Source organism: Dasypus novemcinctus, chromosome X, assembly GCF_030445035.2.
Source record: "Dasypus novemcinctus isolate mDasNov1 chromosome X, mDasNov1.1.hap2, whole genome shotgun sequence".
Taxonomy (NCBI): Eukaryota; Metazoa; Chordata; class Mammalia; order Cingulata; family Dasypodidae; genus Dasypus; species Dasypus novemcinctus.
Genome location: NC_080704.1, coordinates 13,439,511 through 13,463,091, shown reverse-complemented (window position 1 = coordinate 13,463,091; position 23,581 = coordinate 13,439,511). Strand labels below are relative to the sequence as shown.

Below are 23,581 nucleotides of genomic sequence, written 5' to 3'. Positions count from 1 at the left end.
ACTCAAGGGAGCTGGGTGTCAAGAGCCTTTGTGACTTGCTTCTTAGGTTTCATGCATCTGACTCTCAGCCACAGGCATGAGAGGAATATAATTATTGGCAGAACAGTATACCTTTAACCGAGATTTATGCTAATTCCCTGTAGGGAAGGAGCCCTTAGGAGGAAGGGCATTTGACTTGTGCATATGCCTTTGATTTTTTTTCTTTGGCAGTGCTTATCCCAGCATTCTGAGCAGACTTTATATTTTCTGTAACATAATATGCTAAAGCTTGACCTGCTTAATGGGGAAATGGTAGTTAAATGAGCAATTTTCTTTGAAACCTGCTTAGGTGTCTTCCGACCTTTGTCAGAAATCACTTGATATTTATCTTTCTTGTTGAGAACAAAGGGTGAAATTTTAAAGTGTCTGCATTGAAGACCACTGACATAGTTCAGTAAAGAGAAATTATTTCCATTTTTTAAAAAACGTTCTGAAAATATTATATATGGAAGAAAGTTAGGTAGGAAGATTTATAATATCTAAGCTGTGTGTATGTGAATATTCTGAAAGACAATTGGGGCACATTAAGGATTATTATTTAGAAGAGAAATCCATTCTGATTTTTTCCTCTAAATAACCTAGCGGCCTAGAAGGAAATCTGTAAGAAATTACTGTAGTGAAACAATTATTTTGTTCTGTTCCTTTGCCAAAATTTAGTATGATTTCATTCAGAGTATTCTCTTTGGCAAAAAAAAAAACAACTTTGGCATTAAAATATGTCCAAGGAAATAAAATTCATCGTATGTAAATTGCTTACTGCGTATTCAAGTCGGAGGGGTGAGGAAACTCAGCAAGTAGGTAGAACGATAGAAGCAAGGAGCATAAGAAACGAAGAAACTGAATAAACTAAAAGAGTGGTATTAGCTTGAAAATATCTTTTCCAAAATATGAAGAATAATAAAACAGCTCTTTTACATTCTGCCAAAACAGTTTTGAGTTAACGAGAAGTCTGGCTCCAACAAGGACCACCAGACTAGAAGCTAAAGATAGTGCTAAGAACACATTGGTTCACCCAGCTCACATTCTTGTGGCAGCCCAGTAACAAAGGGAAAGCTTTATGGGATCTTTTATGTTGTTGTCAGAAATGGATGTAGGTCTTAGTGTTGAGGGCAAAGCTCATTTTCTTATATATCCTAAGATCACTGGTGCAGATCTTTTGTGGACAAATATATAAATATTTGGGTTTATTTCTGAGAATAGTCCTGCTCTTCTCCATGCCAAGCGTTACTTATATTTTCCACAGAATGAATGTATTCAACTTCAAAAGCGGTACCATTCACCAGAAAAGTTTCCATAAAATCACAAATGGACTCTTAGAAAGTCCCAGTAAGAGAGAAAGGCAGGGTGGTTCCCAGAGGAAAAAAAACCCTCAGTCCCTATAATGCATTGTTGTATAAATGCTATGCTCTGCAGGAAAAAAAAATTGCATCACCATCATGGAGTTAATCAACTTTCTGAATTCAGTTTCATTTCAGAAAAAGAAAAAAAAACTGGTGGAAATTTCTATCACAGAATTTTTCCAGGAATTGTAAAAAATTCTAAAAAATAAATGGAAATATTATAACCAGTTGCTCTTTATAAACAGAAACACTTGGAAAGAAAAAAAGTTGGATTATAAATGATCGGCCCTCAAAAGTACTTCCTGCTTTTTATCAGCTGATAAAGCTATCCAGACTTGGAAGAAAGAGTGCTGGGTGTAATTGTGCTTATTAATTTAACAGATGCTTCTACAGTGTTCACTGTGTGTCAGACGTGATTCTAAGCATTTTGCAAGAATTAGCTCTTGGAATTCCAGTAATAACCCAGGAGCAAAGACTGCTATTGCCCCCATTTTACAAGAGAGGAAATGGAGGCACAGAGCTGTAAGCAGCAGAGCTGGAATTCAAATTCAGCTGTGATTCCAGCAGCCATGCCCCTCGCAGATGATGGATGGTGACCTTTGATGAAGGCAAACAAAGCAAACTGTCTGGCACTGCAGTATTCACCAGTCAGCAATGCTAGTAACACAGGAAACTAGAGAGCTTTCTCGTTTGTCATCTCTCATTCTATCCCTCCTTCCTGAGCAGATGCAAGCTCCTTTGCAACCTGTCAGCCCACAATTTCTGACCTCCCCCCATCCTTATTTCCCTCTCTTCCCTTGTTTCTAAGGCCAAGAGCCCAGTTGGGTAGGACAGAAAACAGTCGGGATTGGAGGAGGAAAATCTCTCAGTTGCTTTCCCCCTCCCCGCTGTTTCTCTTTGTTGTAGAGGGCTATCTTCCTAGGGCAGGGGAAGCAACCATGCATTTATCTCTCAGTCTGCTAGACAGTTTGGGCTCAAGAGCCTAACCTTAGGGCTCATCCACTGATATGCATGAACTTTATGTGGTCCAGGAGCCAGTATCTTAATTTTGCTTGCTTCAGTCCTGCTTTTTAAAAGCATTCTTATATGACATCCCTGTGGTGATACAATTCCCAGAATTTCATTTAAAAAGCTCCTATTTTTTTAATGTGAATTAGTCAAATAACTGCCCAGCCCTCCTATTTAATTCCCCTTGTGGTCTCTCTATGGAAATAATGAGGCAAAAGACTTAGAAATTGTGTTCTACAAATTATCCTTCAAAGCCTAACAAGTAATGAAAGTTCTGTACTGAAGCCTGATTTGGTAAGACACATACTTCTTTTTTTTTTTTAACACTAGAGTGAAACAATTCTTTAAAATGCTGCTATGGCATCTGACATTTACCTAGCGCTTAGTGTGAAGGAGTGAGTGAACACAGATGTCAGATATGTTAGTGTGCTTTTATCGCTGTCCTCCCCATCAGACTAGCAAGCTAAAGGGCTGCAGGCATTTGGAGATTCGACCAAAAATAACCTGGTTGGTTGGGGTCAGGAGTAGTCTCTTGAATCTTGGAGTCATGCTTACTTAGTACCTTTACTAAGTTCTCGTGTACATTTGTGCCAAGAAATCATAACTTTGGGGGTGGTTTTTACAGCCCAAGGTGAAATAGTCTAGAAAATACCAGAAATGATTTAGGCAGATAGACAATTCAGTTTGCGTTCATAGAGATCTCTGTCATCTATTTCCACAAAAATAGATACTCCCATTGAATATTTGTTTATTTTCCTTCCCCAAAATAGAGTATTTTATTTCCCCCTTGAGTATCGAGACAATTGTAGCTCTGTTGACCTGGCCTCAGAAAACTGGAGAAGATCCTGACTTCTATTTCATCATTGGTTTCTGGATCTTGTCAAGTCTTATATTTATTTAAAAGATGATATATTATGAGATCAATGTACTCTGAGCACCAAATTTAGGATTTTGTGAAAGAAAAAAAAGCACAAGGGCAAAGGTTTGCAAAACCTAATATGAAGAGAAATGTTTGCATAGGGTTTTTTAGGAATTAAGGAAAACATGGGAGGTTATTTAAACACTGCCCCTGCAGGGTTGTGAACTCAACTAGCAGCAGTGTTTGAATGCATGAGAACTAGAAAGTGAATGTGTCCTTAAAGACAAATGTAATGCAGAAAGATAGCCAAGGGCATACGTGCCCAAACTGTATTCAGTTCTGAAACAGTATTTCGAGTGTAAGTGAAGTATTTTTACAAAGGTGACTTTTTAAAAATCAGAGTACTGTTGTTGTTTGTTTGTTTTTTTCAGAATGATTATAGATCTGTGGGTTGAATTGAAACACCTGCCTTTTTAAACATAAGAGCCACTGGCTTAACCCAAGGCAAGTGATTTTTTGAAATCTGCAACAGGTCTCTTAAAAGAGAAGCCAGACTTTTTTTTTCTCAAAAGGACAGCAAAGTGAAGCTTTGTGAAACCTTCAGGGTTATTAAGGCTCACCCGTTAAGTTGTCCTTGGTTGCTCAGGGCATTTAGGGTTACTGCCATTCACCTTTTGAATTACTGTCTTAGCCTGAGTCCCTATGTGCAAGCAGAAATCAAATTGACTGCCTCTTCCTCAGAGAGGTCTTTTCCTACAGCTGTAGCTAAAGCAACCCACTTGTTCCTCTATTTTACATTCTTTACAGCACCTATCAGTTCTTCAAATGATGTATTTACCTGTTTTTGTGTTTGTCATGTGCCTTTACTCACAGCTCAGTAAGCTCTTTGAAGGCCGGGATGCTTTCTTTCCTGCTTACTGTTATATTGCAGGACTTCAGAGAATTCCTGGTGCACAATGGTTACTCAATTAGTATTTGTTTTTGTTTTTGTTTTTTTTAAAAGATTTATTTATTTATTTAATTTCCCCCCCTCCCCTGGTTGTCTGTTCTTGGTGTCTGTTTGCTGCGTCTTATTTCTTTGTCCGCTTCTGTTGTCAGCGGCACGGGAAGTGTGGGCGGCGCCATTCCTGGGCAGGCTGCACTTTCTTTTCACGCTGGGCGGCTTTCCTCACGGGCGCACTCCTTGTGCGTGGGGCTCCCCCATGCGGGGGACACCCTTGCGTGGCACGGCACTCCTTGCGCGCATCAGTGCTGCGCATGGGCCAGCTCCACACGGGTCGAGGAGGCCCGGGGTTTGAACCGCGGACCTCCCATATGGTAGACGGACGCCCTAACCGCTGGGCCAAAGTCCGTTTCCCTCAATTAGTATTTGTTGACTGACTAAGAGTATAAAGCCATGAGCACCCATTTTGGGGTGAAGTATCTCACCAGATGCTTAAATAAGAATTTTTATTTATTTATTTATTTTTTATTGACTTTGTAATAATATTACATTAAAAATATATATATATGAGGTCCCATTGAACCCTACCACCCCCACCCCACCTCTCCCCCCCCCCAGCAACACTCCTTCCCATCATCATGACACATCCATTGCATTTGGCAAGTACATCTTTGGGCACCTATGCACCTCATGGTCAATTGTCCACATCATGGCCCATACTCTCCCCCATTCCATCCAGTGGGCCCTGTGAGGATTTACAATGTCCGGTGATTGCCCCTGAAGCACCATCCAGGGCAGCTCCATGTCCCAAAGACGCCTCCACCTCTCATCTCTTCCTGCCTTTCCCCATACCCATCAGCCATCATGTCCACTTTTCTCAATCCAATGCCACCTTTTCTATGTGGACATTGGATTGGTTGTGTCCATTGCACCTCTATGTCAAGAGGAGGCTCAGATTCCACATGGATGCTGGATGCAATCCTCCCACATTCAGTTGTAATCACTCTAGGCTCCATGGTGTGGTGGTTGTCCTTCTTCAACTCCATCTTAGCTGAGTGTGGTGAGCCCAATAAGTCAGATTGTAGGTGCTGGAGTCTGTTGAGGCTCAGGACCTGGCTATCACATTGTCAGTCCAGAGATTCAAATCCCCTAAATATATCTTAAACCCCGACACTAACTGCACCTCCAGCACATTAGCATGAAAGTCTTATGAAGAGAGATCCCATCTGAGTCCAGATTCATCACACATAAACACCAGTTCCAAAGAAGGGCCAATCAGACCTGGTAGTTAACCCCATCGGCCATGACCATAACTCCCATGGGTCTCTTTAGCCCTCGAAGGAACCGATATCTGGGGGTTGTATCTGCTTTATCTGTCTCTCAGACTCTGCTCAGTTGTGCATAAGGGCAATCCTTCTGACAGCCTCCAGACTCTTTTTTAGAGACTCATAGCCATATAAACTCATTTCTCCTTTCCATTTCCCCCTTACATTAGGTCAAACAGCATTTTAAAGTCATGTTATTTTATGTAGACAGGGATATTCCGCTGATCCGCGTTGAACCTTCCGTATAAGGTCACTTAAATAAGAATTTAAAGTCCAAACCTACCTACAGAAAACAGTTGCATTTAGTTTAGGTTGGTCAAGATACCTGTGCCAAAATTTCTCTTTCTCCAGGAAGGTCAAATATGAAAATCAGTATTTCAAAGGTGTACTGTGGTTGCCAAATAAAAGGGGATTAGATCCTGCAAGCAGTTTCACATACTTCAACAATAGAACCTAAAAGCTGGCCAGCAAATGGAGCAGAAAAGATCTTTCTCAACAGCATGCCCCTTTCACGTGGCTTTCATTCTTATCAAATGAAGGTTCCATTGTGTCCTATGCTTGCCTTTAGAATGTTAAGGGTGTTCTGCATTAAGCTAATAATTTGAGTTCCTAGAAGAAAAAGAAACTGGCTGACCATGGACTCAATCTTCTCAAAGAAAGGCCCCAAATAGTCCTCAAGGCCCTAGTCTGTCCAGGGCTGCAGAAGGAGGCTTGAGGTTACCATTATCAATTACTCCATTCCTCCAGGGTGGTTTGGAATTGTTTTATCTGGCCCTCTCCTTTCCAGTGTTTTTAATTTGCCTTTTAAAACAACAGCCAATGTCAAATCAGGACACCAAAGCAATCTGTGAAAACAAATGCTTATCTTGTTGGAAATCAGTAATAATAAATCCATCTGGCTCCTCCTTAGAAGTCCATAGCCCTGGATTTGGTCAATCATCTGAGAAGCCTTTAATTTTCCTTTGAAAGCTCTTCTTTCTAGCAAGATGCTGACTCAAACAAGCAATCTCCTTATCATTGTAATTATTTTTCCACTAAATTTAAAATGAACATCAAAGACATCTTTATATTTTGGAAATATACTCAGTTCTCAATTGGCAGTGACGAGGGATGCATTGACAAACATATCAAGAGATGGATTTCGAAACTAGTTTTAGCTAAACATATTCACCTTATCTCCCAGCAGATTTCTCTGTAGACTTTAAATAAACATATATAACTCATCACTACTCAGCTAAATTGAGCTACAATGAACTGAGCTGGAAATGGGTGAATTTTATGGCCTGTGAAGATATTAAGAAAAGTGAACCAAACTGAGTGAATCGATGTCACAGACGCAACTCAGAATAGCATTATGCAGAGTGACTTTTATGTGATAGATGGCAGGAGTTCTAATTCCAACAATCTCTCATTCGTTTAAATGAATGCCTAGCTTGTGTAAGGCATTATGGAATATTCTGGAGATAAAATAGGAATAGAATCCAGTGTGTGATATCGTGCCACATCACTTAACATTTCTGGGCCATAGCCTTCTCCATTTCTAAACTAAATGGACTAGAAGTCATACTTCTCCTACTTCGATGAGTCTTGTTACTGCTGGAGGTGCTGACAGGTATAAGGGGGGGGGCATAGAGCCACGTACATTCTGAATGCTTAATAAACTGCCTCATCAATAAAAGATACTATGTGGCAACAATTAAAAACCACAGTAGGGGGGGTACTGGGTTCCTGGCCAGTGGTGCTCTGTCGTGGTCCCTAGGGGAGCAGCGACAGTCTCCCAGGTACAGTGGTGGGGACCGGGAGGGAGTGAGGGTTCAACAGTGAGCCCCTGATACTAATGACTATGCTTGTGAGCTGATAAACCCAAAATAATAACAAGGCCTAGAGCAACTTTGTGCCTGGGAATTCCCTTCTGTCAGCCTTCATGTTACTCAAATGTGGCCAGTCTCGAAGCCAAACTCAGCATGTAAATGCAATGCCTTCCCCCCAGCGTGGGACATGACACCCGGGGATGAGCCTCCCTGGCAACGAGGGACCACTATCAACTACCAACTGATGATGCAACTGGAAAATGACCTTATATGGAAGGTTCAATGCGGATCAGCAGAATATCCATGTCTACATAAAATACCATGACTTTAAAATGCTGTTTGACCTAAAGTAAGGGGGAAATGGAAAGGAGAAATGAGTTTATATGGCTACGAGTTTCTAAAAAAGAGTCTGGAGGCTGGCAGAAGGTTTGCCCTCATGCACAACTGAGCAGAGTCAGAGAGACAGATAAAGCAGATACAACCCCCAGATATTGGTTCCTTTGAGGGCTAAAGAGACCCATGGGAGTTATGGTCATGGCCGATGGGGTTAACTACCAGGGCAGATGGCCCCTCTTTGGAAATGGTGTTTATGTGTGATGAATCTGGACTCAGATGGGATCTCCCTTCATAAGACTTTCATGCTAATGTGCTGGAGGTGCAGTTAATGTTGGGGTTTAAGATATATTTAGGGGATTTGAATCTCTGGACTGACAATGTGATAGCCAGATTCTGAGCCTCAACAGACTCCAGCACCTACAATCTGATTTATTGGACTTACCACACTCAGCTAAGATGGAGGTGAAGAAGGACAACCACCACACCATGGAGCCTAGAGTGATTACAACTGAAAATGGGAGGATTGCATCCAGCATCCAGGTGGAATCTGAGCCTCCTCTTGACATAAAGGTGCAATGGACACAACCAATCCAGTGTCCACATAGAAGAGGTGGCATTGGATTGGGAAAAGTGGACATAATGGACAAAGGGTATGGGGAAAGGCAGGAAGAGATGAGAGGTGGAGGCGTCTTCGGGACATGGAGCTGCCCTGGATGGTGCTTCAGAGGTAATCACCGGACATTGTAAATCCTCACAGGGCCTACATGATGGAATAGAGGAGAGTATGGGCCATGATGTGAACCAATGTATATGAGGTGCAGAGGTGCCCAAAGATGTACTTACCAAATCCAATGGATGTGTCATGATGATGGGAACGAGTGTTGTTGGGGGGGGGGAGAGGGGGGGTGGGGGGGTGGGGTTGAATGGGACCTCACATATATATTTTTAATGTAATATTATTACAAAGTCAATAAAAAATAAAAAAATTAAAAAAAATAAAATAAAAGATACTATGGCTGCCTTTTTTTTTTTAAGATTTATTTATTTTATTTAATTCCCCCCCTCCCCCGGTTGTCTATTCTCTGTGTTTATTTGCTGCTCCTTGTTTCTTTGTCCGCTTCTGTTGTCGTCAGCAGCACAGGAAGTGTGGGCGGCGCCATTCCTGGGCAGGCTGCACTTTCTTTCGCGCTGGGCGGCTCTCCCTAAGGGGTGTACTCCTTGCACGTGGGGCTCCCCTACGCGGGGGACACCCCTGCGTGGCACGGCACTCCTTGCGCGCATCAGCACTGCACATGGCCAGCTCCACACGGGTCAAGGAGGCCCGGGGTTTGAACCGCGGACCTCTCATGTAGTAGATGGATGCCCTAACCACTGGGCCAAGTCCGTTTCCCTGCTTTTTTTTTTTAATTTAAGACTTTTGAAAAAAAGTTTACAGTCAAATCAAAGTTGATTATTTCATCAAATTAGGCTCTCAGTTTAAAATTATTTTTTCTTTATTTTTTTAAAAGATTTTATTTTTTAAAATTTATTTCTCTCCCCCTCCCCCCAGTTGTCTGCTTTCTGTGTCCATTCGCTGTGTGTTCTTCTGTGTCTGCTTATATTGTCAGTGGCACCGGGAATCTGTGTCTCTTTTTTTTGCGTTATCTTGCTGTGTCAGCTCTCTCTGTGTGCGGCCCCACTCCTGGGCAGGCTGCCCTTTTTTCACACAGGGCAGCTTTCCTTATAGGGTGCACTCCTTGCACCTGGGGTTCCCCTACACAGGGGACACCCCTGTATGGCATGGCACTCTGCGCACATCAGCACTGCACGTGGGCCAGCTCACCCCACAGGTCAGGAGGCCCTGGGTTTGAACCTTGGACCTCCCATGTGGTAGGTGGATGCTCTATTCATTGAGCCAAATCTGTTTCCCATATTTTCTTTTTCTTAATGATCCAGGTTGGATCATGTGTTTGTGCCAAATAGGACCTTTCTTGGCCCTCCCCTTTACCTGATAAATCTCCATTGAGAAAGACAACATTTGCTCCATTTGGAAATGCCCCCAAGTATCATCTGGCTTGAATGCACTGACTTTCCATTGATGAAAACTTATTTGGACAAAATGGAAGTATTCTGAATAATAAAAGGGAATTTAGGAAGAGCAACTTCTCGCAATCTTGGAATCCAATTTATCAGGATTGCCCACCACCTCCCTCCCCATTTTGTAGATATCAAGAATTTGATGTACTTACTGCCACCCTAAGGACATCAGGCAAACCATAAAGGGTGAGTAAAAGCCTTTTATACAACTTTATATTCCGCACTCATGAATCAAACTAAACACAAATTGAATACGTCTTTTATAAGACTACTGTGTCCAATTTGGGGCCTGACAACTTAAGAGGAATATGTAGTATGTGAAAAACCCCCAAAAGAATATATTTAAAGCACTGGACAGTGAGACCAGAAAATAAAATTGTAAAGATTTACTCTGGAGGAAAGAAGGTTAGAACTCTTTTAATAAGTGAAAACATGCACACAAAACCCGGAGCTGAGACTGCCCAATTCCCATCTGCACTCAGAAAATAAGAAGGGCAAGTACATGACATTTCTGTTTGTTTTATGCTGCCTATGATATTTTAGCTTTGTTACCCAGATTGAAGAAGTGTAGTGGGCAGCAGAAAGGTTTTGACATTGGTCAGGCCTGGGTATAAAGCAGTTATTATAAAAATGGAAATAAGAATATTAACCTCACAGCAATGTTGTGAAGAAACCCTGTATGTACAGTTCTTGGCACAGAATAGGTGTCAGGGAAATGTTAAGCTCTCTTTCCCGGCTCTCTGATCCCCCACCCCGACACTCCCAGTTCTGGCCCTGTGGGCTGAAAGAATGTGAATGGAGAGATTAGTATTGACTTTTTAGTTGTCATACATTTTCCATTGAAAACATGCAAAAAATATCGAGTTAAGGTAGTGTATTTGCTGATGCCATCATTTACCAACTAACTTCAGCAAATCCAGGTTCCACCATTTACTAGCTCGCTTAGGCAAGTTAATAACCTCTCAGTTGCATAGTTCCTTTATTTGGACAATGAAGATAATAAGAACTACATCACTGAGTTGTGAGAATTAAATAAAATCACCCTTGTAAAGAACTTGGCACATGATTTAGTGTATATTAAGGGTTAGCTATTATTAGTATTACTACTATTGCTATTAAGTATTAGATTTTATGATGATATGTACACTAGATAAGTCTAGGCAAGCTGCCCTATGTGCATTATTCCTACACCTACACATCATGCTAATAAATTTTAATAACTTTAACAGTTATTTTGTGTTTCTCTGTGCCAGGAAAAGTGCTAACTAAATTTTTTACATCTTATAGTTATTAATCTCATACATCAGAGGAGGAAGCTGAACCTTTGAAGAATTAAATAACTTTACCCAGGGTTGATTGTGCTCTTGCTTGCTCTCTCTCACACATAAACACACACATGCATGCATGCACACCCTGCCTAGGACTTGAATTTGAAGATGTCTGACTCAAAGGCTGTGTGTTTAGTGAAGTATCAGCAGTCTTAATAAATGGACAGTATCTTCATTGCTCTCTTTAGTCCTGTCCTCCACAGTGAGTCAAATCAACAAAGGTACCTCCCACAGATGCCCCAGGATAACTGAGCTTCCTGAGACACAGGAGAAAAGAGCTGGCAAGGACCTGCAGAGCCAAGTGTCATAGGAGGTGGCTGAGGCTGAGGTTGATTTATGGTCATTGATTTAGCCCTTACTCTTAAGTGATATGAGCTATTCTAGCACTAGGACTACAATAGGAAACCAAACAGTGATGACTCACACTTCATGAAACATACGGTCTTGGGGATGTTAGATATTGAACATATATAGATACACTAATAAATACCATATAATTACCATTTTGATAAGTGATATGCTGGTGGGAAAGTTTCAAGTCAAAGAATGTATAACACGAGACCTAATTTATCCAGGGTAGGAGGAGTCAGGAGAGTTGCTCAGCAGAGTGACAGTGAAGCCAGGACCTGAAACATGAGACAGGGTTTACTTTGCATAAGGTTAGGTGACTAGGCTAGTTAGTGGCCAAGCCTTGTACTGAAGGTTAGATCTGTGATTCTTTTTTTTTTTAATTGATTTTGTAAAAATATTACATTTGTGATTCTTATTCCTGGGGTTTTCCCACTGCCCCGTAAACCTTCAGCAACTTCTAACAGTTTGCATCTGCCAACTCCACAATGCTGCTTTATGAAGCCATATCTGTTTAAAAGGGCGAAAGTCCCTTAAATTTAGTTCCCTGGTCCACAACCTGCTTATTAAAATCCTTTTAGTGTCTTATTTTCATTCCTGTATCTGTAAGTGGGGGTGGGGGTTCGTTGGTATGTTTCTAATCTGTGTCACACCCCAGAGCAATGGACTGTGAAAAATACCCAAGGAATTCTCAGTAACTCCTACAAGCAGCAAGTGAAAGGCATGCAGTTACGAACTTGGGCAGTTCTACTTTTTAAACTGGGTCACTCTAGGTTTCTCGAGAGAAAACCATACTAAGCGTTGGTTCTAGATGTGCACCAAGCAGTTTTATCAGCTCCCATATGTCATTTTAAAGGCATTTCTCTCTGCCTGTGTTATGAGCCTGTCCTGGAACTTGGGCTCATGCTATCTCAGGTGTGTGCTCAGCCAGTTTAATGCAGAGGGGATTAAACACCAAAAAAGGCAAACTACAGCCTCCCAGCCCTGGGGATTTGATTGTCTCTTTCTGGCTAGAGCCTGTGATACGCTTCTCTGCTTGCTGCTGCTGAGCTTTTCTTTAATAGATTTTAGTTTTAGAGCAGTTTTTAGATTTATAGAAAAATTGCACACAGAGTTCCCATATACCCCTCTCCCCCACTCCCTGCACACAGTTTCCCCTATTATTAACATCTTGTACATGTCTTACAATCAGTGAACCAATATTGATACATTATTATTAACTGAAGTCTGTCTTGGCATTAGGGCTTCCTCTTTGTATTGTACCATTAGTTCTATGGGTTTTCAAAAATGCATGTCATGTGCTCACTATCACAGCATCATACAGAATAGTTTCACTGTCCCCAAAACGCCCTGTGCTCCACCTATTCATCCCTTCCCCCTCCCATGAACCATTGACAACCACTGATTTTTTTTACTGTTCTTCTAGTTTTGCTTTTTCCAGAATGTCAGATAGTTGGACTCATAGAGTGTATGTAGCTTCTTTCCCTTAGCAATATGCATTTAAGGATCTTCCTTGTCTTTTCATTACTTGATAGCTCATTTCTTTTAATTGATGAATAAAAGTCCATTGTATGGCTGTATCACTGTTTATACATTCCACTTAACTTTTGAAAAACATCTCGGTTGTATTCAATTTTTGGCAGTCATGAATAAAACTGCTGTTTTAGTCTGATGGGCTGCTGAAAACAATATACTAGAAATGGGTTGGCTTTTACAGTGGTGATTTATTAGCTTACAAGCTCACAGTTCTGAGGCCATGAAATGTCCAGATCAAGGCATTATCAGGTGATGCCAGGTGATGCTTTATCTCCAAAGACCAGCTGCCAGTAATCCTGGACTCCTCTGTCACATGGTAAGGCACATGGCAGTGCCTGCTGGTCTTTCCCTTCTCTTCCAGGTTTTGTTGCTTCAGCTTCTTGCTTCCATGACTTTCTATCTCTCTCTCTCTGTATTCATCCCATTTATAAAGGACTCCAGTAAGAGGATTATGACCCACACTGGGCTATGCCCTAACTGAAGTAACCTAATCAAAAGGCCCTACTTATAATAGGTTTATTTCTACGGGAATGGATTAACTCTAAGAAGATAATTTTCTGGGGTGCATTCAGCTTCAAACCTTCATGGCTACTAACGATATTTGTAGGTTTCTGTGTAAACACAGTTTCAGTTCATTTGGGTAAATACCTAGGATTGCAATTTCTGGATCGTATGGTAAGCCTGTGTTTAATTTTGTAAGAAACTGCCTGATTGCCTTCCAAAGTGGCTGGCATATGATGTTGAGCAGCTTTTTTTTGAGTTAATTTTTTTATTTTTAAAGCTTTAGATTACATAAATGTTACATAAAAAATATAGGGAATTTCTGTATACCCCCTTCCCCTACACATACTTTCCCCTATTAACAACATTTTTGATTAGTATGGTACATTTGTTACAATTGATGAACACATATTGAAGCACTGCTACTAACCATGGACTATAGTTTACATTATAGTGTACACTTTACACTGCGCAATTTTACAGGTTTTGACAAAATGTATAACGGCCTGTATCCATCATTGCAGTGTCATGCAGGCAATTCCAATGTCCCCAAAGTACCCCATGTTATGCAGAACAATTGCAATGTTCCCAAAGTACTCCATGTTACACCTGTTCTTCCCTCTCCTGCCCCTCAGAACCTCTGGTGGTCACTGCCTTTGTATCAATGATACAAGTTCTTCCATTGCTAGAAGTCTACTTAAGTCCATAGTTGCACTCCCCACTTACATTTGTTCATTCCTCAATCTTGAGTATTTTGGGATGGTTGATGCCCACCCAGTTTCTGACTGAGAGGGGACTTACATCCCATGGGGAAGATGGATGGAACTGTCTTGCTTGCAATTGTAGATAATCTCTGTTTTTTTGGGATTGGCATTGTATACCATCATCTTTTTATTAGATGTCCTGGGCAAGTCCAATGAACTGGAAAGTAGGTGTTGCAACTCTTGCTGAAATTCATGGCTCAACTGCCATATGAGTAGACCAAAGATTTAAGTCTCTGGGAGATATATTTAACAAGTATAGTGCTAATTATAGGTTCAAATAAAAGGGGCAGAAGTATCATGTGTAGGGAAATCGTAAATGATTTAACTTTGTTACATTGGGGAGCATATATTCCAAAGGTAAGGCCCACTGACAGGGTGCCGAATTCCTGAGATTGTCTGCCCTGCCTATAGTGTCTGGATGTCTCTAGAGCCCTTAGAAACCCCGTTGTTTGAAACACTGTTTTCAATGATATCCTGCTGAGACGTGCATAAACGTAACCTCTGGAATGACCTCCTGACTCAGTTTGAAGTCTCTTAGCCATATAAACTCATTTGTCTTTACCCTTTCCCCCGTTCAGTCAAGGTCTTTTTGTAGTTGCATTGCTAGTTGGTGCTTGGTAATTAGTAATCCCTCAGTGCCAGGAAGGTTCATACCTGGGAGTCATGTCCTATGCTGGGGGGAAGGGAATGCATTTATATGCTGAGTTTGGCTTAGTGAGAGGCCACATTTGAGCAATGAGGAAGGAGCCTACTAAACTGAATGAAGATCCTGTTTTCCAAAATCACATACCCCCTAAAAATAACACCTCAGACCATCCTCAAATTAAAGTTCTATTGGTCCCTAACACTAACCCCTTACCCTTAGCCTTTCCGTCTCACCCCTTGCAAAATTGTATAAATACAGGTGCTAAAATTCCCAACAGTGGGCTGAAGTCTCTGTCTTCGGACCCCTTCCTGTTGGATTTTCTAAATAAATCCTTACCTGCAGTTGCTGGTCTCTGTGTCCTAATTGTCTCGCACCATCACCCTAACTTTTTGGTGCCAGAACCTGGTATCTGGGAAGAGGAGACTGCCCCCATTATACCAGGCTACCTGGGAAACAGTGAGCAGTGGTAGAAGTGGTAGCTCACTTGGGCTTACTCCCAGATCCTGGTTGGTAAGCTTGTTGCCTGATCTTGGAAAGAGGAAGCAGTGGGCAGTGGCAGCTTACCAAGGCTTACTCCTCGATCCTGATCATGCACCTCTGTGTCCTAGCCTCCTTTTCACCCTTTCCCAGAACTCCCCAGAGACTTTTTGGATTGTGCTGAGACCAGCAGATTGGTGAGAGACCTACCCTTGCTGCAGCTGTAGCTCCATCAAACACTGGACTCTAATTATCAGCTGGATGAGTTGAGGGAATTCTCCTCTGGAGGATCCTGTTCTTTCTCCCATTGTTTTAAACAACTCTGCAAATCTTAGCTACGTCAGTGATTCTCTCCATTTTGTGGACCATGACAGGCACCTGATCTGCATCCCTAGAAGCCCCTCAGGAATCAGAGATATCAGAGACATCTGATCCTGAGTGAGGACTTCCTGCTGATAACGTTCTCTGACTAATTTGGGTTTTCCCAGCTTGCTCAGTTAACCTTCAAGATTCCCTAACCCCATCCCAGCTTCCAAAAATGGCAAACACTCCTTCGGCTTCTCTGAAAACTACACTGCTGGGCTGCCTTCTCCAGAATCTTAAAACCTTATATACTGAAGGAGATATCAGACCCAAAAACTTATCTACTGTTCTGCTGGAACATGGTACCTTTGACACACAGATCCTTAGAGATCTGGGAGACTTCATCCAACGCAACGGCAAGTGGCTAGAGGTCCCTTACATTCAGGTTTTCCTATTCCTCTATAACCACCCTTCCCTCTGTCAGTCGTGTTCCTCTTACCAAATCCTATTGCTCCATTAGAAACCTCCTCACAAAACAGGCCCACCTAAAGACTTCCAATTTTGATTCATCCAAACATGCACCCCCTCTTCCGTATCATCCACCAGCATCCCCTTCTGAGCCTTCAACCTCACCCTACTCAGACTCTCTGCTTCCACCCCCTCTCTCTGCTCCTACCTCCATTTCTCCTCCTCATACTCATTTCTGAGGATTGCCTCCCTTCACCCCACAAGCTGAGCCACCCTCCGCCCCCCTACTTGCCCTTAGGAAAGTGGTGGGAGCTGAAGGAATCATCTGAGTACGAGTTCCTTTCTCAATCTCAGATCTTAGATAGAACAATTAGGCTCCTTTTCAGAAAACCCTGCTGTATTCATTAAAGCATTCCAACACCTTACTTGCTCTTATGATCTCACATATCCATGTCTTAATAACTTCCTCTACCACCCCCGAAGAAAAAAAGCTGCATTTGGGCCACAGCCACTGCCTTTGCTGATTCCTTACACACACAGGACCTCCTTGACATCCTCCTGGCACTGACATAGTTCCTACAGCCTCCCCTCCATGGGAATATCAGGTAGGCTCTAGAGATTTCGATCACATGGCACACATTCTAACCTATGTTAATAGAAGGCATGAGAAAGGCAGCCCTCAAAGCAGTAAATTATGGCAAAAGCAAAGTAATTTCCCCAAATCAGATGGAACCCCGCTGCTTTTATGAACAGATTAACTGAATCACTCCTCAAATACAAATTTAGATCCCAGATTCTGAATCCAGATGACTATACCTACACATCCACTTCATCACTCAGGCATACCCGGATATCAGAAAAAAACTGCAAAAACGGAAAGAGGGCCCTCATATCCCTCAGAAAAATGTAATTAAAGCAGCCTTCAAGGTCTTACCAATAGAGAGCAGGAAGCCAAATTAGAAAAACACAAACCAGGTCAGGCTAAAGCCTCCCTCCTTGCTGCTGCCCTAAAACTCAATTCTTGAAAACCCTATCCCTCTTCTTCTTTGCGGCCACCACCCGGACCCTGCTTAAAATATGGGAAGGAAGGACACTGGGCATGCACATGCCCTAATCCAAGACCCCTGCTGGAGTCTTGTCCAGTGTGCTGGCATAAAGGCCTTTGGAAGTCAGATTGTCCTGAAAACCCTGTTTCCAGAAAAATCCCTCTAACACAACTTACCAGCCTAGAATCTAAATCATCTTCCTTTCCTGATCTATTTAGAATAACAACAGAAGACTGACAGTTCCTGGGTTTGAAAAGGCCTTGCATCTCCATCAGTAAGTCCGAAACAAGGGTTATCATCAAGGTTAGAGGTAAGCTGATCTCCTTTTTAATTGACACAGGGGCCACATATTCAGTCCTTTCAGAACATTTAGGACCTTTAACATCTTCCTCAATCTCTATTGTGGGATTTGACAGTATTCCTTCCTCTCCTTTAATCACACACCCCCTTCCTTACACAGTAGAGAAAATCACATGTTCTCACACCAATTCCTAGTTATACCATCCTGCCTCTCCCCACTCTTAGGATGAGACATTTTGTCCAAACTGCACTCCTCTATTTCCTTTTCACTACCCTTCCCCCAAGCTAGCTTCCTTCTCCTTTTGTCACCAGCCCCAGCCTTAACCTCTACTTCCCCTCCTACTGATATCCTCCTATCTTACAACAGGAAGTAACCTCCCAAGTCTGGAACACTGACTCTCCCTCAATAGCCTCACACCACTCCCCTGTGAAAATTACCCTGAGAGACAGCTCTTTTTCCATCAACATTCCCCAATATCCTCTCTCCCTCAGTGCCAAATGCAGACTTAAACTCACCATTGACAAACTGTTTGCCGGGTTGCTTTGCCCCACTAACTCCCCATTTTGCATGCCTATCCTATCTGTGCAAAAATCAAATGGCAGCTATCATCTAGTACAAGACCTGAGAGCTATCAGCCAGGAAACCCAGCCTATAGTCCCCTTAGTCCCCAAACCACACATTACACAGTAATAGACCTCAAAGGTGCCTTTTTCACAATCCTCCTAAGTGAAAATTCTCAAAACATCTTTGCTTTTACATGGACAGACCGAGATGACACCCTAAACCCTATACAACTAACTTGGACCGGTCTTCCTTAGGGTTACAGAGATAGCCCCCATATATTTGGTAAGCACTACATCAAGACCTCTCTGCTCTAAACCTTCCCTCAAGTATTCTTCTCCAGTATGTGGATGATCTTCTACTCTGCAGTCCTTCTTATCCATTTCTATCTCTAATACTGTTAACCTTACTCAATTTTCTTGGAGAAAAAGGTTATTGGGTATCTCTTAACAAAGGACAGTTTTTCAAAACAGAAGTTACTCACCTAGGGCTCTTACTGTTGTCCACTCATAAATATATTACAACAGAATGAATTCCATTCATCCAAAATTACACCCTACCTCAAACAAAACTGTCCTCTTATCTTTTCTGGGTTTTGTTAACTTCTTTAGGCTCTGGGTTCCTAATTTTTGTCCCATATCCAAACCCCTTTAACAAGCTGCCTCTGGAAACCCTCATGAACCTCTAGAAAACCCATGAAACCTTTCACGTCCTTTCAACCAACTCAAAAAAGCTCTTTTACCAGCTCCTGCCTTAGCCCTCCCTGATCCCTCCAAACCTTTTTCTCTTTACATAGATGCCCAACAAGGCTATGCAGTAGGACTACTAACACAACCACAAGGACCAGATGACCACACTATTGCTTACTTCTCAAAACAGTTAGACTGTGCCACTCTGTGTTGGCCTACTTGCCTTAAGACCCTCACCGCTGCAACCCTTCTCATACAGGAAAGCTTTAAATTTACTCCTATCTTACACCTTGATGTTTTCCCCTCTCATTCCCTTTTTCCCCTTCTTGCACACCAGGCTATAGGCTCCATCTCATCTACTCAATTACAAACTGTCTGTATTAGTCAGCCAAAGGGGTGCTGCTGCAAAATACCAGAAACTGGTTGGCTTTTATAAAGGGTATTTATTTGGGGTAGGAGCTTACAGATACCAGGCCATAAGCATAAGTTACTTCCCTCACCAAAGTCTGTTGCCACGTGTTGGAGCAAGATGGCTGCCGATGCCTGCCAGGGTTCAGGCTTCCTGGATTCCTCCCTTCCAGGGTCTTGCTTCTCTCTCGGTTCAGAGTTCCTCTTCCTGGGGCTTGCTTCTCTTTCCTCTGTGAGCTTACTCCCCAGGGCTCCAGCTTAAAACTTCAACATCAAACTCCAACATCAAAATGTCTCAACTCTTTTCTTTGCAATGCCTTTTATCTGTGATTCCCTAACCACCAAGGGGTGAACACTCGATGCCCTAATGATGTGGCCCAATCAAAGCCCTAATTACAACTTAATCACGCTAAGGTACAGACCAGATTACAAACATAATCCAATATCTATTTCTGGAATTCATAACCATATCAAACTGCTACATTCTCCATGCTACTCTATTACAAAATCCTGGTGTCTTCCTACACTGATGTTCATCCCTTAATCCTGCCACCCTACTTCCTAAAAAAACCTCCCCTTCAAACTCCTGTAACTGTCTCGAAGTTCTGGATCTTTTCCTGCAACCACTTCCTAATATCTCTGACAACCCACTCTCCACCCAGACCACACATGGTTCATGGATGGAAGTTCCATAAAAACTAATGGTACCACTCAGGCACTGACGTAATTGAATCTGGCCCACTTTCCCCAGGAACTACCTCTCAACAAGCTGAACTTAATAGAGCTCTGATTAGAGGCAAAGACCAGACTCTCAACATTTACACATATTCCAAATATTCTTACCACATCATACATTCACACATCCCTATTTGGAAAGAAAAGGTTTTCCTGACTTCTAACGGTTCCTCAATAGTAAACAAAAATCTTATTTTACAACTGCTTCCGGCTGCTTCACTCCCCATGTGTGTAGCCATCCTTCACTGCAAAGGATGTCAAAAATTACAAACCCCAATAGCCAGAGCAAACCACAAAACTGACATTGAAGCGAAAACCCAAGCTATGAACACTTACCTGTCCTTACACCAAGTCAATACCCTCATTCTTTTAGCCCTTCCTTTTCCAGCTCCCCTCTACTCTTCTGATGAAGCCTCTGAATATTCACAAGAAGGGGCAGTTCAAATAGAAGTTTGGTTTGTTAAAGATGGCAAGGTCTTATTATCAGAATCTGAAGCACATAACATCCTCACTACTCTGCATAACCAATATCACCTTGGAAGTAAAGCACTCTCCCGTCTCTTATCCAACTCCCTAACTTACACTCATCTCTCAAAGACACTAAGATAAATCATCAAAAATTGTACAATTTGCCGTCAAACCAACACACAAGGAGTCCACTACCCCTTACCCTTTAAAACACACTAATATGGAGGATCAGCCCCGGGGCAAGATTGGCAAATAGAATTTACTCACATGCCCCCAGTAAAAAAGATCAAATATCTTCTAGTGTTGGTAGATACCTTTTCAGGATGGGTTGAAGCTTTCCCTACAACATCAGAGCATGCTGATGCTGTTATTCAGATAATATTAAAGGAAATCTTCCCAAGATTTGGACTCCCCACTTCATTATAGTCAGATAACGGACCCTCTTGTTTCACAAATCACACAAGGGATCACAAGTTTAGGAATACATTGGAAACTGCATATTCCTTACAGACCAAAGTCATCAGGAAAAGTAGAGAGAATGAACAGGCTAATAAAACATTTAACTGTATTAACCATGCAAGTACAAATCCCTTGGACCAAGTTACTACTCTTAGCCCTATTAAAAATTCACACAGTGCCCCAAAAATCACATTTTCTGAGCCCTTTTGAAATAATATATGCGCAGCCTTTTCTACTTTCAAATGTTCCCCCTCAACAGTCTGATTTTGACCAGGCCATCATTGAACTCACATAAACATGCTCCTTCCTTCAGCAACTGGCAGATTCTACTCTCCCAACACAGAAAACCCAGTGCCTACTTTACCTGTAAGTCCTGGTGACTGGATATACCTCAAGACACTACATCCTGAACCTGTGACTCCAGTGTGGACAGGCCTCTTCCTTGTCCCTTTAGCACCAACAACTGCAGCAAGGCTCTTAAACCATCCTTCCTCGGTACACTTTTCCAGGTTGAAACCAGTGCCACGTCTGCCAGATTCCTCCATCCCCAGCCCTGACGTCGTGAACCAGCCCGACCAACTGAACTCTTCAGATAAGTATTTCTGTGAACCTCCTAAAGAAACCCAACAGTCATGTCTCACGATGCTGAAACCTTCTGTGGAATTGTGTTGGAATATCTTTCTTACTTCGATGATGCAGAAGTCATTACCCTTAACGAATATTTAGATATTATCTGGGATCTCTGGCTACAGGGAGATTTTTCTGACTTCCTGCCTGAAGAAATCATGCTCTACTCTTTTATCACTTCTACTTTCCTTTTCCCTCAATGATGAATCTTTTATACTCCCTCCTCATATGCTGCCTCACCATGTTCACTTTACAGACCACCCCGTACTATCACCTAACATATACTATCCAATCTATAGCTTCAGTTACTAACCACTCCAATTGCTGGATTTGTCCCGAACACACTCATGCTGAAACCGTCTCCCTATTAGCATTCCCGCTTAGTCCTGAAGCCCTAATATGCATCCTCCCTCAATACACTGGTTTTGGAGGCTGCTGGGTTACTACTTCCCCTCCATGTTTGCCTGAATGTGAAGATATTCTCATTTTCTGACAGGCTTTAAACTATTCACAAAAGGAAGACAATTTACATTCTATTGGAATAATCATTACCCTCATGAGTAAACCCTTCTTATGCTTTAAATACATCTCATCTCAATCCTATGCAACTAACTTGGGACACATCTCTTCTCACTCTTGTAATCACACTATAATTTTCAATACAACCTCCTTAACTTGGCAAACCAATTGAAAAATCACTAGAAAACACCTCAGTTCTACATGCTTATGTAATGACAGCAGTATTAACCAAACAAAACTACCTAAATTTATCAAAGAAAAACAAAAAACTAGTGAGGACGTCTTGTGTTTCAATAGTTCTAACCAGAAGAAAGAACTATTTTGAATTGGTATTCAATCTGGACAACTATATGACTCTGTTCGGTCAAAAGCTAAAAAGAATCCAAAAAACCTCTTTACCTTTCTATTCAGAAATCTTTTATGCCAAACCGATCTCACTTACATCCCATCCAAATCATACTATTCTCCACTCTGTGTTAATGTGGTATATGGTGGTACCCAAATGTTCCAGGTCCCCAGTCATCCCAAGGCTTACTTTATCCCTTCTAGTTCCTCCATTGCTTTAACCCTGGCAGGAACAGAATTTTCCTCTCTTTGGGGGTAACTCAGCATACTTAGTTTTGTCAGTAGTCTGGAGAGGAACCTGTACTGTTGTATCTGTAACTCTCAGCACTAGAATCCTCCAACCACAAGACATGGTCACCTCCAGCTTAATCCCCAGTCTTGGCTCCTTCCTTGAAACCTCACTCTGCCCAAAATGCGAATGCAGATAAAGATACTTTTTCGGTGGTCCAGAGTTTAGTTATCATGCCCACAATAACCCGATCCTAGAAAAACCCAGAATAGGGCATACTATCTTCCGGAGCCTTTTCTGGTCTGCTGGAATTCCTCTCCTGGAATGAGCTATTTTAAACATCTCCTTACAGCTACAACTATCCTAGAATGCAACAGTACAAGCAATTAATAATCAACAAATGGAAATCAATAGCCTAGCCTCAGTAGTCATTCAAAATCGAAGAGCTCCTGATGTTCTTACTGCTGTAGACAGAGGCACGCGTGCTATCATTAATGAAACATGTTGCTTCTACAAAAATAAGACTGGACAAGTAGAACAAAACCTAAAAGTCCTAAAGGAAAACATTGAAATTATTCATAACAAGAGATGGAAATTACGGAAGCCAGTCCTGGTTCTCCTCTTTTCTCTTATATTTTTCTTTACCTTTAAAAACTATATTAATGCCCCTAATAACCCCACTAATTATTTTTCTCCTTCTCATATGTGGCCCCTGTCTCCTACAGCTCCTTACCCGATTTATCCACCGGATTGTTCACACAATCACCCAAGAATATATAAATGCGGCCTTCCTGTTATGAGAGCAACAATCAATATCCACTTCAGAATACAAGACCCCACCAGCTGAGCTGCATGAGAAGGAAACCCCCCTACAGCCCCTGACAGCAGGAAGCAGTCAGAATGAGTCGACACCCCCTTTCCTCCACCCTTCATGTGCAAGCACAGCTGCCCACTCTAATGCCTACTTTTATTTTTTGTTATAACCTAAACCCGAGAATGACAGGACTAGGCCCCATCCCTAGCCCCAGCCTGGATAATGGCCATGACTTGCAAAAATTGCAAGTTAATTATTAACCTGCCCCATTG

The 23,581-nt window shown here is 42.0% G+C and overlaps 1 long non-coding RNA gene across 1 annotated transcript in view; it reads left to right on the top strand.

Moving 5' to 3' along the window:
- LOC131277286 (uncharacterized) overlaps nucleotides 1-22,325 on the top strand; it is a 59,341-nt gene extending 37,016 nt beyond the window's left edge. Inside the window, exons 2-3 of the long non-coding RNA XR_009184467.1 lie at nucleotides 17,373-17,464; nucleotides 21,285-22,325. This is a non-coding gene — a long non-coding RNA (uncharacterized lncRNA). The remainder of the gene's footprint in view (nucleotides 1-17,372; nucleotides 17,465-21,284) is intronic.
- Nucleotides 22,326-23,581: the final 1,256 nt, after the last annotated feature.